The 15,402-nt window shown below is 45.6% G+C and overlaps 1 long non-coding RNA gene across 5 annotated transcripts in view; it reads right to left on the bottom strand.

Annotated features, from left to right (window-relative positions):
- Positions 1-13,856, bottom strand: part of LOC127333484 (uncharacterized) — a 122,832-nt gene extending 108,976 nt beyond the window's left edge. Inside the window, exons 1-7 of one of the 5 annotated variants that reach the window (XR_007871190.2) lie at positions 13,472-13,854; positions 11,670-11,739; positions 11,335-11,552; positions 10,661-10,824; positions 10,245-10,274; positions 8,933-9,222; positions 8,096-8,325 (exon numbers count right to left, since the gene is read on the bottom strand). This is a non-coding gene — a long non-coding RNA (uncharacterized lncRNA). Of the gene's footprint in view, positions 1-8,095; positions 8,326-8,932; positions 10,825-11,334; positions 11,553-11,669; positions 11,740-13,471 lie in introns of those variants that run through there. The other 4 variants (XR_007871189.2, XR_007871188.2, XR_011751951.1 and 1 more) reach the window with 4 other exon arrangements.
- Positions 13,857-15,402: the final 1,546 nt, after the last annotated feature.

The following is a 15,402-nucleotide window of genomic DNA, read 5'->3' as shown; positions in this document are numbered from 1 at the left end:
ATTTCCGCGTGTGCAACATGGCTTACACCCGTAGTATGTGAACATAGAATCTATCACATCCGATCATCACGAGATGCTTCAAAACGACGAACTGTAGCAACGGTGCATATGAGGGGAGAACACTTTATTATCTTGATATTAATGTGAGGGATCATCTTATAATGCTACCGTCGCGATCTAAGAAAAATAAGATTCACAAAGGATTAACATCACATGCAATTCATATGTGATATGATATGGCCCTTTAGTGTTTGCGCCTTTGATCTTCATCTCCAAATCATGGACATGATCTCCATCATCAATGGGCATGATCTCCATCATCGTTGGCGTAGCGTCAAGGTCCATGGCGCCGTCTTCATGGTTGTTCACCACATGTAGCAACTGTTACAACTACTTTGAAATAACACTACTACATGAAATATAAAGACAACCATAAGGCTCCTGCCAGTTTCCACAATACAATAATGATCACCAAACCCTACAAAAACAAGTTAGACGCCTGTAATTTTGTTTGCATATTTTACGTGGTTTAGGGTTTTCGAGTAAGATCCAATCTACCTACGAACATGAACCACAACGGTGATACTAGTGTTGTCAACAGAAAGAGTAGATTGAATCTTCACTATGGTGAGAGAGACAGACACCTGCAAAGCCACTTATGCAATACAAGGTGCATGTCAAGCGTGGAGCAAGTCTCATGAAAGCGGTCATGTAAAGTTAGCCCAGGCCGCTTCATCCCACCATCCCGCAAGATGCAAAGTACACAAACTAAAGACAACAAAAACATCAACGCCCATAGAACCATTGTGTTCTACTCGTGCAACCAATCTATGCATAGACACGGCTCTGATACCACTTATGGGATTCGAAGCATAGAAAACAAAAAATTTCCTACCGCAAGAACAAATAACAAGCCAAGATGCAATCTAGAAGATGGTAGCAACGAGAAGATCATGAGACTAACCCTCGAAGATTTCCAAAGCCTACGAGATTAGATCTCTTTGTTGATGTAGTCGATCACTTGCCGCTTTCGAAAACGCGTAAAAGATCTTGACGGTGCCACAGTCGGGCAGCACCTCCGTACTCAGTCACACGTTCGGTGTTGATGACGACATCCTTCTCCCCGTTCCAGCGACCAACGGAAGTAGTAGATCCTCCTCGAAATCCCGATAGCACGACGGCGTGGTGGCGGTGGTGGTGGAGAACTCCGGCAGGGCTTCGCCTAAGCGCTACGGGAGGTGTATGAGGAGGGAGGTATGCTAGGGTTTGGGAGATAGGGGGTTGGGGCGCCGGCCAGGGGGCCCCCTATGGTGGTGCGGCCAAGTATAACGCTGCCCCCTCCCTCTCCTCCTCATTATATAGGTGGAACCCCAAGGGTATGCCCAAAGTCTTCGAATAAGACCCCAATTCAAAAACTGCCATATGGACGAAACCTAGAGGGACAGGGACTCTCCCCTTCCCCCCTTGTTGGCCGGCCAAGGAGGTGGAGTCCTCCATGGACTCCACCCTCCCACTTGGTTGGCTGGTTGGGTTTGGTGGAGTCCAACCGGGACTCCACCTTCCATGGTAATTTCATCCGGAAGGTTCTAGAACATTCTAGCGCCTTCCATAAATGCACCGGATCATTTCCAAACTTGGAAAGTGACTTCCTATATATGAATCTTATTATCCGGACCATTCCGGACCTCCTCGTGATGTCCTGGATCCCATCCGAGACTCTGAACAAAATTATAACTCCATTCCATATTCCATATCTACTTAAACGACATCAAACCTTAAGTGTGTCACCCTACGGTTCGTGAACTATGTAGACATGGTCGAGACTCCTCTCCGACCAATAACCAATAGCGGGATCTAGAGATCCATAATGGCTCCCACATATTCAACGATAACTTAGTGATCGACTGAACCATTTACATACGATACCGATTCCTTTTGTCACGCGATATATTACTTGTCCGAGGTTTGATCATCGGTATCTCCATACCTCGTTTAACCTCGTCTCTGACAAGTACTCTTTACTCGTACCGTGGCATGTCATCTCTTGTGACCAAGTCACAAGCTTGCAAGCTAATCAGATGTCATTCCACCGAGAGGGCCCAGAGTATATCTATCCGTCATCGGGATGGACAAATCCGACTCTTGATCCATATGCCTCAACTCATACTTTCCGAATACTTAATCCCACATTTATAACCACCCATTTACGCAGTGGAATTTGATGTAATCAAAGTACCCTTCCGGTATAAGTGATTTACATGATCTCATGGTCGAAGGACTAGGTAACTATGTATCGAAAGCTTATAGCAAATTGAACTTAATGACGTGATCTTATGCTACGCTTATTTGGGTGTATGTCCATTATATCATTCATCTAATGACATAACCTTGTTATTAATAACATCCTATGTTCATGATCACGAAACCATGATCATCTATTAATCAACAAGCTAGTTATACAAGAGGCTTACTAGGGACTCCTTGTTGTTTACATAACACACACGTATGAATGTTTCGGTTAATACAATTATAACATGGTATGCAAACATTTATCATAAACACAAAGATATATAATAACCATTTTATTATTGCCTCTTGGGCATATCTCCAACAGTCTCCCACTTGCACTAGAGTCAATAATCTAGTTTACATTTGAAAAGATATAACACCTTGGCCTTCTGGTGCTTATCATGTTTTGCTCACGGGAGAGGTTTTACTCAACGGATCTGACACGCTCAGAAACGTATGTATTTTGCAATTTATTTGCGTCTCAGTGCATCACTCATTTTCCAAATGAGTCAGCATTAATTATATATGCTTAGTCCTCTGGTGGAACCTTAATTCCGCGGTCTGAAATAAGTCACTAATATTGTCACACACAATATAGCTTCAAAGTTCTGACACTATCGGAACGACACCATGATCATCTATTAATCAACAAGTTAGTTATTCAAGAGGCTTACTAGGGACTCCTTGTTGTTTACATAACACACATGTATCAATGTTTCAGTTAATACAATTATAGCATGGTATGCAAACATTTATCATAAACACAAAGATATATAATAACCATTTTATTATTGCGTCTTGGGCATATCTCCAACAGAAACAATGTGTCTCGGGTTTGAATGGCCGCCGGAGTCTCCTCTCAGCCGGACTGAAGCATATGAAGAAGTGCGGAATTCCGTCGAGGACCTCACTGAAGCTTGTCGTGGAATCGCCAAGTCCTTGTCCTTGAAGAGAGCCAGTACCACGCTCATTGACTGGATGACCAAGCTTATGTGAATGGTGCCGGATCTCATCAAGGATTGGCAAGAATCTTCCGCCCGCGGAGTTGCCTCCATCACCTTGGCGATGTGCAAAGCACACTTCCCTTCCATGAATTTTAGGACTGTTGCGCGCGGAGCTCCTAGGGGGACGAATATCAAGACTTCCCTCGCAGAAACAAAAGGATATGACAGACTGTTTGCCAGGCGAGTTGATCACTCGTTTTGGTATAACAAGCATGCGTTTCCCGAAGGTTTCTCCGACACCGAGGACGATGAAGACGATAAAGACATCGAAGAGGGTTCCGGGTCCAGCGCGAACCATTCTAATGAAGGCTCTGGTGATGGCTCCGACGAGGGTTCTCCTTATGAAGCTTAAGAGGATGAAGAACAAGCCTCCGAGTAAATCCCGTCAAGAAACAATGAGATGCATCATTTTGAACCCATAGTGGGTTTGTAATCTATACCTAATAATAAAGAGAGAAGTGTTTACGTGGTTTGGTCCGTTGGTTTAGATGTTTTCGTTCGCTTCGTCCGCCGTTTCTTGCTTCGTCCGTTGTTAGTCCACCGCTACACAAACCGGTACAATCTGTTTCTCTTTTAGACGATCCGTATCACCCGTATGGAAAGAGCTATCCTAAACATGCACGTCTATCTGTCATGCAGTGTCCGTCCATCGTACGTTCTCTGTCTCCTTGGCCCTGTCCTCGCTCGCTTCCATAAAAACCGCACGTTCGCACAACTAATGTCGAGCCGCTGAGACGCCGCCCGGCTCGCGCACGAATCCGTGATGATGCAGCTTCCGCTGCAAGGACGCCACCGGGCTCGCGCATATGAGCCGTGGACGCCACCGACCACTCGACCCGATGAGCCGCGGAGGAAGGGACGGCGAGTTGGTGACAGTCCATAAACCACGCGAACCAGTGCTCTCTTACGCCGCGAGTTTGTTTCGTCTCCTCGACGGAACAGCGTCGTGTTATCCCGAAAGCAAATATTAGCGCAGGAAAGAGGATCTCATGCCTCTGTAAATCTGTATGAAGAAACCAAACGAGGGATTGGACATTGGAGGCAGACTTGCACGACGTTGGGCTGCTCGAGGAGGCCACGCCGCCGTAGGAGCACAACGCAGATCAACAGCGGGACGACCTGCCGAAGTTTGTAGTGCAGATCGCCTATGCCAGCGGGGTCGCATGCCGGAGTTCGCTCGGCAGATTACGTCGGTCCTCCGATCGGCTGAGTGGAGTCCGATTCTGGTGCTGTCCCGTCCGATGGCATTGTCCCCTCAAGATCAATGGCCGTAATGACCTCCAACTGGTTGTTCGAGTGCCGCGTCCTCTGGGAGGTAGACCAAGACAAAGTCCACGCAGATGGATTCTTCCTATTCCAGCGCGTCCTGAGGTCATGCCCAATCACTTATGCGTGCGTTTGGCTTTGGAAGCGACCCCCTCACTGCTTCCATCGTCCAGCAGAGCTACTCTGTTCGGCCTGCGCAGCTGCTCTGGTCATTGCGCGCTTCCGTCGGCCTCTGCCAGTGTGGTCAGCGCCACCTCCAAGCTTGCGAGTATCCGCACCGTCCTGACCTGAAGGCTGGAGCATGGACAGCATCCGCCTCGCGTGGTCCAGGTACACATACTTTATGGCCGGTTCGGCTGTGATGGAGCTGCCCAGACTGCAGCTAAGTTAAATAGTTTGCTAGAACGAAACAGTTTATCTTATACGTGCCCAATCGGCCGTAACATAAAATTAGTTTCTCCTGTACAAATTCAAATCCAAATTCGACTATTGCTACAAGTAGTCCCTCTTGGACGATTGCTATAGTTAATTACATGTATGCTTAAGTTTTCTTTATCTACTTGTTAAGATACTTATCCTTTTTAACGTCTGTAAATAGCTACACCTTATTATACTCCTAGACATATCTAGCATTATTATCGTTTCTATGGTTTGTAGTACGATAGTACATGCAGGTCTTCTTAATATTACCCGCAGAAAAAGGTCTTCTTAATATGTTCTATTTTGTGAAATATACGTAGCACCGGGGCTGTACATTAGTATATTTAAAGGAAAAAAATACAGTAGGGGAATACAAAAGTTGATCGCTCCTAAAGTTTGCTCCAGAGTGCTTAAGTTAGCCTTCAGATTATATTAGTTTTCTTGGATGCCCACGGATGGTTGCTCATTATATCAGAAAGATATATTTGTATGTAACATGAGTTCTAGAACAATGAGTGGGAGAGTAATACTTAAAGAGCTCCTAAAGAATGCTTCCATTCAACGGTTGGAGAACACGACCATGGAGTTTATTTTTCAACATGGGTGGCTGCATAGTTGGAGAATTGAAGCCAACGGAGTGTCATAGTAGTTGGCTTTTATCTTTTTTTGTATCACATTTTGATGGATCCTAGACTCTTGAACGGCTGTGTGCATCCTGATTATGCAGAGACTGGGTGTAATACTATTTGAGTAATAAAGAGCCCCTTATTGAAAAAAAGTCTGATGCCATCATGGTGTTGCGATACATTTGAACACAAAGGAATGACTTTTGAGTTTTGCCATGTAAGTGTCAACACGGATGGTTGATGACACGTTAGAGTATTTGTTTATCCCGGTGCAACGCACGGGCACTTTTACTAGTCTATACCTAATAATAAAGGAGCTAAGGTTTCTGCCAAAAAGTTTCGTCAACGCTTTTTTGGGACCGTTTTACCCTCCCACCAAATCGCATATTACCAACAGTGCCACCGGTAAGTAAAATATACCGGTTCAATTCTTCTGTCGGTCACGAGCACGCGCGCGCGAGTACGGTGGAGCCACGCGGCAACACTGAGAGCGGTAGGCCGCATGTCGCTCTTGGGCCTGGCCTGATTCCTCTGTCCAAATCTATGATTTTCGGTTTCAACCTAACGCCCAAGCTGCGCGTGAAGAAAGGAAACAAACCCGGCGACCAACGCTGGCGATAAAAGGAAAGGAATCGCTGGTTCAAACTTAAAACGTGCAGTATTCAATCTCAGAGATTATAAACGTGCCGGGCAAGACACGATATTTTCTTGCCTTCTCCGTGCCTATAAATATGGGAGCCAGATTGATCAAATCGGCCTGTTTTCACGCTCAACTCTGACGGCGATCGACCGCCTTGAGATCATGCACGAGTCGGCGGCCTCATCGAGTACGGCGAGCCAGATTGATCAAATCGATCAAATTTTACGCTCAGCCCTGATGGCAATCGACCGCTTTGAGATCACGCACGAGCCGGCGGCCTCATGGACCGGCAACATGTACGTCGCCGCTGAAGAGGGACAAGGTGTATCGCGCTGCCCAGGCCATCTTTGGTATCACCGCGACGACATGATCCGCGGCGCGCCGGTGCCGTCTTTCCCGGTATCATAGCAGAGGACAACGAGCACGTAAGTAGCTCGAACTTTACAGGAGTTGTGGCTATATGCGGGTGTGCCTGCTGCGCTCCTCCAACTCGAGGATGTATGGCGGGAGCGTGATTACCGACCTCCGTGGTGTCCGATTGCGACGAGATTCGAGCCTCCTATTCTACAGTTTGGAGCCACCGGTGAGCTAGACTCGGCTCTAGCAGCGACGTCCGGCCAAGGGAAGGATAGGAGGACGCGTGGATAGAAAGTTCATGTAGCATGGCGGCGAGCAGCTGTCCGGCTGCACCATGGCTGGCAGCTCGTCCTTAACAGAGGGGAGAAGGCCGACGACCTGTCAGCCTGGCCTGTAGCGGAGGGTGTCGCCCTTGCTAGCGGTTCATGGTGTGTGGCCAGAGGTGACCGGTTGTTGCTTTCTCGGTGCTGGGTGCATCGGGAGGAGAGAGGAAAGTGCAGATGTGGCTACTTCGGTTAGATTTTGGTTGATCTTGTGCCTGCTCTCCTGAATCCTGATTGAATTGGTATAGTGCATCAATTTCGATGCAAGGCAATGTCGTCGTCCGCCCTGCCAAGCAGATACATTGTCATGCGCCTGCGGTATCACGATTCACGGCCCCGGCGATCGCCAGTGTCGCAGTTGCCTTTGCTTTTCTCTACGGAGTTCGCACGGTAGTCAGTGTGCGCAAACTTGCCAAGTGCAGGTTAGTTCTATGCCATCATCATCGCTGGAAGATTGGACCTGCTGATCTGGATGAGCTTGCGGACAGACAACGTCCTCTGCCGTGTTGATCTGAATTAGGAGGTTCGGCACAATGTGAGCTTGACGCGGCCACTGCTTCAAGGGTAAACTAGGCAAACGAACACACAGCCCTACTTGTGTCAGAGGTGTTGTTCTTGGTGGTGGCTTTCAATTATAGTTTCATGTGCAAAGTATAAAGTTTATCAGTGTTTTACGATCAGCGATTTAGGTTTGTCTTCCTCATGTTAACTGCTTTTCTTTTAAAAATTGGAGACGTGGTCATGATTAATAAGCAGATTATCCGCTCGATGAGTTGCAGAACAGCATCATACAAGCCTGCTGGCCATATACGAGGCACATAGTATCGTTGGTTAGCTTGGGCACGGCCAGTCGCGGACGCAGATGCATGTTTCTTGCGGCACCCTGAACGCGAGCTGTATGCTTGTGTCAACATTGGTTCTTTATAAATGTCCCATGAATTATTTATTGGTGGCGACACGCGGGATGATCAGGTTTAGTTAAAAAAAGGAAGGAGTCTTTTCCTAATGTTGATACTTTTTCCGATTTTGTTTGTTTATGATTTGCTTTATTTTTTAGTACTACTTGGATTCTCATCTATTTAATAATAGATTTCTTAGATGGCTATGTTTTAATAAAAAATAACCCGGTGCAACGCACGGGCATTTTTGCTAGTATATACCTTCTCTATCTCTACTACTTAAAAAGACTCAATTGGTTCCTTATTCTGCCAAAGCCAATACGTTTGGTCGTCCTTGGTCTTCGTCGTCCTTCTTTGCACCCGCCTGGGCCAAGCGTTAACATGGGCCGACCACGCCAGGTTATAAATACTTACCAGTAATCACGCATGGAATCTCCGTCCAGCTGATCCTTATTCACGCATGGAATCTCCGTCCAGCTGATCCTTATTCACGCATGGAATCTCCGTCCAGCTGATCCTTATTCACGCATGGAATTTAATCAGGAAATAAATCTAATCAGGAAATAAATCAAAAACGACCCATGAATCTAATCAGGAAATCACGCATGACGCATGGTATGTAATCTCCCCAGTAATCACGCATGGAAATAAATAATCACGCATGGAAATAAATCAGGAAAATCTCCGTCCAGCTGATCCTTATTCACGCATGGAATTTAATCAGGAAATAAATCTAATTATCTAATTAGGAAATAAATCAAAAACGACCCATGAATCTAATCAGGAAATCACGCATGACGCATGGTATGTAATCTCCCCAGTAATCACGCATGGAAATAAATCAGGAAAAAATGACCATTAATCTCCCCATTAATCCTTCCCAGTAATCACGAAATCTCATTACTGAAGGACGCAGGTTAAAAGCAGGACCTGAACGATTTTTCAAACTACCGAGTGACCATGCCTGGGCAACTTAGCCTCGACCAAAACCTGGACCAAAGTATAAACCTGGACCAAAACCTTCCCAGTAAGGCAACGATATTTCAGGCTCATTACTGAAGGACGCAACTTAAAATCTGGACCGACAAAAAGGAATGAACCATCTTACCATAGCTCAGTTCTTTTCCGAAACGTCTACAAAATTCCAGGCTAAGGTCATCTTCGTCTCAGTCGAGTTCATCCATCTTCATCTCCGTCCAGCTGATCCATCTTCAGGCGCCATGCTGAGTCAATACCTTCTCAGTCGCCACGCCTCCAAGAGGGTAATTGCACCAAGGTAAGTTCCAGCATCACGTTTTACTCATGTTCTTAGCATCACGTTTTACTCATGTTTCTCCGTTTATAATGCAGTCATGTTACATTCTGCAATGTGGAACAATTGCATATCTACAACAGATCCTGGGAGGCAACTGCGAAACTTATTTCTGGTCGAATAAAAAACAATAGAGGAGGTGATCTAATCTACCATGCTATCCTCGTCGACGAAAATGTAAGTATTCCAACAATTATGATATGTGTAAGAGGTGAATAATGAATTGGCACCAAAGTATAAGGCTCACACTGAAAATGATACAGTTTAGGGAACTACCCGTCAACTCCAAATACCTAGCCTTTACTTCTAACACGAAATCACACTGAAAATGATTACTCCCATATGTATATTGTCATAATAACTAATTTTATGTTAAAAAATAGGCTGCTCAGGCCCATGGCAATCAATCTGCATTCTGCAATAGAACTTGTTGGTGTATGAACAGAGGGCACTCAGTTCACCTATAACTCCATGGATACCTTAATGTCTCATGTCTCCAGTAGCTTTAGGTGAACTTGAGCATCACACTGAATTAATTAATCTTCAGGGGCAGCTTAGCTATTCAGGGGCAGCTTAGCTTAGCATGTGATTCATGATCTCTATAAAGTGTAATAGTGCAAAACAATTTATAGTGCAAAACATGCCAAATCTCTATAATTCAGTTAAGCTTCTGTGTTATGACTACTTCCAAGTGTTATGGAATAGTAGGGCAAGGAGCTAATCCTTGCAAGCATGCCAAATGCAACCTGTTCAACATAATTAACCTGAAATTTCTACACAGCACCATGCTATTTGTCTTAGAGAACCCTTGAGCTGGTTATTAGTGCATATTCAGGAATTTTAAAAAATCTGCAAGCATGCCAAATGCAACCTGTTCAACATAATTAACCTGAAATTTCTACACAGTACCATGCTATTTGTCTTAAAGAACCGATAATAATCATTAATTAAATACACCATTTGATGGTTCATGGTCCTGAACAAATAAATAGTTTGATGCAGACCATGGATTAAATTGAGAGCCTGAAGGGTATTAACAGTAAACTGAGATCTAGAGACACTACAGGATAGATAAATGCATACTGAGAAAAATGTGGAGCATACTAACCCTTCTACAGTGGAAGGTGAGGAAGACATCCTGCACACAAAGAGCCAATGTTTCAGATAGTCTCCTATAGCGGAGAGAAGGTAATTTACAAATGCGTTTTAAAATATCTGATTTGGAGTGTATAGTTAAGTCACGATTTGGAGTGGTAAAATCACAAACAATAGTAATTCGACTTGAATCCAACAAAAATCCGTAAACACACAATAACCCTCAAATATTTCAGAGATCTCTTAAAGGTAAACTGATGTTCTTCGGTGCCGATGCGAGTGCTCCTTAGCCTGACATAGAGTGCGGAAAAGTTCTAAAAAACCAGAAAATAAGATCAAGAAAATCCCACCCGAGTCTCTACCTCTGTATTACATGGGCATGCACATGTGCACACACACAGACTAGCATACAAAGGCTCATAAGATTACCTTGTGAGCTTTCTGAAGTGCATTGCCACCTTTCATAAGAACACCTAGAGAAGCACCTTTTCCGGTGGCAACCATAACAGAAGTAGGAATCCATTGCTGAGGGTAGAGGTGAAGTTGCCCATTTATGATACAGCCAAGCCATTAACAAATGCAGCCACCACAACCTTGAAATAAGATGAAACAATGTGAGGTGGAAAAGGTTTTTCCAAAAGAGCTACCCTGACAGCCACCACAACCTTGAAATAATGATGTTAAGCTAGGAGCTAACAATAACTATGGAACAAAATCTTATTGGACGATTCTTAACAAAATTGTGCTTCTGATCATTATTTCAAAAACATTGTTTTGGCAAACCATTCTTTCTTACAAGACAGTATGGAAAACATTGGTATTCTTTGATGTCGTTTGAACATTGCTATTATTTCTATCCGTTTGAACATTGGAATTTTCATAGGGTGATAAGATGGAAGCGATAGCATCTGGACAAACAGCGTTGCGTGTAAACAACGAGTTGCGAACGGGCCATGTATACTACATCAGAGGTATTGGGTTCCAGCTGGCTGAAACACTGGCAAAACGATTGTTACACATATATAATTCAAATGCCAGTTCTGTTTCAGTACATGTATCATTAGTTTCTGCTGGACATATAGTACATGAAAAGAAACGCTTACCAGCCCATTAGTGGAGGATGATTCATTTAAGTTGTAGTCGGCAAACACTGTCAAGGCGGGAGGCTGCGTGGCTCTCCATATTCAGTTTGCACATGATGTTGTCAATGGCATCAGTGGCGTCCTCCTGAACTGCGAGAAGAATTGAACAGCCATGGTACTCTCCAACTGTCTGTCTCTCTTTCTCTATGCCCCGGGTCTTCTCTGTATAAACTGATGACCTGTGCGAACATGCAGGTTGTGTGATCGTTAACACGGCCTCTGTTTGTAAGATTTATTAAGAATGTTCCAGCAAGATGTTCTAGCCTTACGGTGACAAAATGGAAGAAGCAAGATACCTTTTCAGAGCTGGAAGAGCGGAATTCTTCCCAGAACCTTCTAAAGTCTGACTCCAGTTCATTTTTTCCCCTGCGGTTACAAGAGGAAGAATTACTAAGAATGGCAGTATGAAGTACAACCCGTATATCTTTCTTCATACTTCATTAAAATCCAACTGGTCTGCTGATTCAGACAAAACTAAGAACACCTAATGCAATACACCTTAACAGTACAGAAAATAATCCAATCACTTGCAAGTATCTGTCTCTTTGTCATGGTAGTATGGCATCTTAACAGTTGTACATCAGGATAGCACAGCACACTTAAGTTGGACGAGCATGAAACTAAATCTCAATCATTATCAAACAAAAAAATTTAATCAACACATGTTCCCACGGTTCCTGAGAAAATAAGAAATACAGATATATACAAATCAAGATTCATCGTGTCTGCACACTAAGCTAGCAAAAGATAGGTCAGCTGATCTATGAAAGCATTTTCGTGAATTCCAAATGCTAATTCGTGTTTCCATGATGCCTTGTAGAATCATATGAAACATACAGTACATAAGCATGGATGTGTGGCACTACGCATACACACAGCAATTACCTGCAGAGGTTAAAGGTAAATCTAAAAGGTAAAAGAGAGAACTATTATATCTAACAGGTAAATCTAAACTGCACAAACCTCTGACACAGGTCAGATAGTATCTTAACAAAACTACCTGATGCTATCCCTGTTTCACATATCCCCTTACCAACAGGTTACCCAGTGGTAATTCGTAGCAGCCTTCATTTAACTGAGCATGATCTAGAAGGGGTCACGGAGAATGCTAACCATCCTGTTGGAATATATCAATCTAATAGTTCAAGCTTCTTTCCAGTGGAAACACAAGCATAACTCTAGCAAGACAATTCTCACCATCTTAATGCCAGAACATAGTGGCATATAGGCACTGGCGGATCTACAGGTTGACCATACTGGTCCGTGGCCCAGTCTTCCAGAAATGCAGAAAAAAGTTACCAGGGTCAACGACCCGGCCCGTCCCAGCCAGGAGTCGTGAAACTTCTTCATACGAGCAATTTAGGTGCCCAGGTTCCTCTCACCTATGCGCTGTGTCTGCTCCACTCTTCATGTCGTTCCCCAATCTCCCCATGGCTGCTAGCTAGGTCTTCTTCCTACCCCAAAATCCCCATCTCCTAGCATCATATTTCTCAATCCCCTTCACCCGTTGGTTCAGCTTAAACACAAGTCTGTAGCTATCCCCTTCACGGTTGGCAATTTCTTGTAAGTTATGAAGCTGGAGCATCAAATCGAGGTATGCAAACAGCCAAACACGAGTTTATCTTCTCCTATCTTGTTTACAAATCATTAGTCTGATTAGGAAGCGTGTGTTCAAGATTAAACCATCAACCATAGAATTATATTATACAAAAGAAAAAGAGGAGATGCAGAAGGTCCTAATTCGACTGATGAACCTGAAGTTACGAAATAAGATGGAACCAAGATATGGTTGGATTAGAGCATTAATTGAACCATTTTATTTTACCCTGAACAGAACCATTTTTAACTAATGCCTCCGGTAGTGAAGATTTGAAGAAACTCCTTTGTTCTATGGTTACAAAATTTTCAATTTCGGCAATTGCCCCCTCCTTTGTTGGGTGTCTAGCTCCGCCACTGCATATAGGTAATGTGAACATTCCAGTCTACTAGATCTTTGAAGCCATGGAATCAATCATACTCAGACCCACGGACCTGAACACAACGCACGCGCATACGCCATGGCTGGATGGGAAATTTCGCCGGAGGAAACTGTCCGTACCTGCGCACGCCCGCGGCCGCCCCTGGCTAGAGCTTGCCCAGCCGCGCCATGGCCGAGCTCGCCTTCACCGCCCCTCTAGGAGCTCGCCCGCGCCGCCCCATCGCGGAGCTCGTCGGCGCCGGCATCTCGCCGTGGTCGCCCGCGCCGGCTATGGCGTACCTCGCCCGTGTTGCCCCTAGCTGGCTCGCCCGCTCCGTGCCATGGCCGAGCTCGCCCTCGCAGCCCCTCGAGGAGCTTGCCCGCGATGCCCCGTCGCGGAGCTCGTCTGGCACCTGGCCATGGTCACCCACGCCGGCCACTTCGGAGCTTTCCCTCGCCGCCCCTGGTGGTTGGTGGAAACACGGTGGGGAATGGGGAATTGTGTGGGAGAGGGAGAGACTGGGAGTGGGAGAGAGTGTTTTTTTAGATGAACGTGAATTACTTGAAAACAAAAATATGTACTGTACCTGCAAAAACAAATCAAAATGAAGACTGAAATTAGTCCTTACTCCCCTAAACTTTAATGTATTTACACTGGATTTACATGCGATTTACAAAAAAAACTGATGTATTTATAGTGGTATTTTACAAAAAAAAACTCATAATCTATAGTGGATTTACTGAGATTTACGGAAAAAATCATGTATTTACAGTGTATTTAAGGGAAAAATCATGTATTTACAGTGGTTTTATAGTGCTATATACAGTGGTATTTATGAAAAAAAACTCATGTGTTTTCATTTATACTTACAGTAGAACTTCCAATGGTATTTTAGGGGAAACTCATGTTGATTAACATGAGATCTATGTATTTTTATTTGTATATATATACAGTTTCTTTTAGCATAGGTCGGGAGTGGGAGAGACTGGGACGACGTCAGTTTGGTATATGGGTTCGTGGACGGAAGGTGGCGAGCTGCGTCGGCTTTCGGCCTGGCTCGGTTCGTTTCTTTTTTTTCTTCAGAAGATTACTTTCCTTCCGCTAAAAAAAAAGATTACTTTCATATCTTCTGAGTTATACTACTTCTGAACATTTCGCGTGTCCACGCCTCCGTTTCTCCCTCTACCTCTCTCCACCGCTCTGCCTCCCACGCCGACGCTCCGCCTCCGACTCCGGCAAGATGCCTCCGCGCCGGCGCTCCGCCTCCGGCTACCGCGGCGTCCGCGCGCGGCCGAGCGGACGCTTCGACGCGGAGATCCGCTCCGGCGAGGAGCGTATCCGCCTCGGAACGTTCGACACCGCGCACGAAGCGGCGCGGTCCTACGACGTCGTCGCCTGGCGCCTCGGCCGCCCGCGTCGGCAAATGAACTTCAACAACGTTTGGACGCGCGGGCAGGTGGAGATGCTCGCGCCGCCATCGCCGGCCGTCACGACCGAGAAGCGGCGACGCGCTCGCGAGCTCGAGTAGCGCATGCGCGTCGCGAAGCAGGACGAGCGCCTCCGCCTCAAGTGGGCGCGCGCGTTCCCGGAGGATGTCGCCGCCATGGAAGCCTTCTACGCTCAGAAGAAAGAGGAGAAGGCGAAAGCGGCGGCGAAGAAGAAGGCCGACCGCGAGAAGCGCCGCGCTGAGTCGGCGGCGAGGAAGGCCGAGAGGGCGGAAAAGGCGGCACGAAGGGCGGGGAGGGCGGAGGAGAAGAAGAGAGGCGCCGGACCGTCCACGAACATGCCCACCTCCTCCTCCTCCTTCGAGTGGACGACCACTCCGGTCTCCGACACGACTCCGGCTAGCGGATAGTCGGACTACGACTGGAGGACTCGGAGTAGATTAGTTTAGTTTAATTTAAATAAAAATGTGGGTGTTTGCCGAACTTCTAATATATTTCGTAATTTTCAGTTAAATTTTCGTAATTTATTTGATTCGTTTTGAACGATATACAATCAAACTAGCTGTTCGCGTGGCCCGCGCACGCGCTGCATTTTGGCGCGTCCGGCAGGGCAAAGTTCGGCCAAA

The sequence above is a fragment of the Lolium perenne genome, chromosome 2 (genome assembly GCF_019359855.2).
Source record: "Lolium perenne isolate Kyuss_39 chromosome 2, Kyuss_2.0, whole genome shotgun sequence".
In the NCBI taxonomy this organism is placed as follows: Eukaryota; Viridiplantae; Streptophyta; class Magnoliopsida; order Poales; family Poaceae; genus Lolium; species Lolium perenne.
This window is presented reverse-complemented; position numbering and strand designations above follow the sequence as displayed.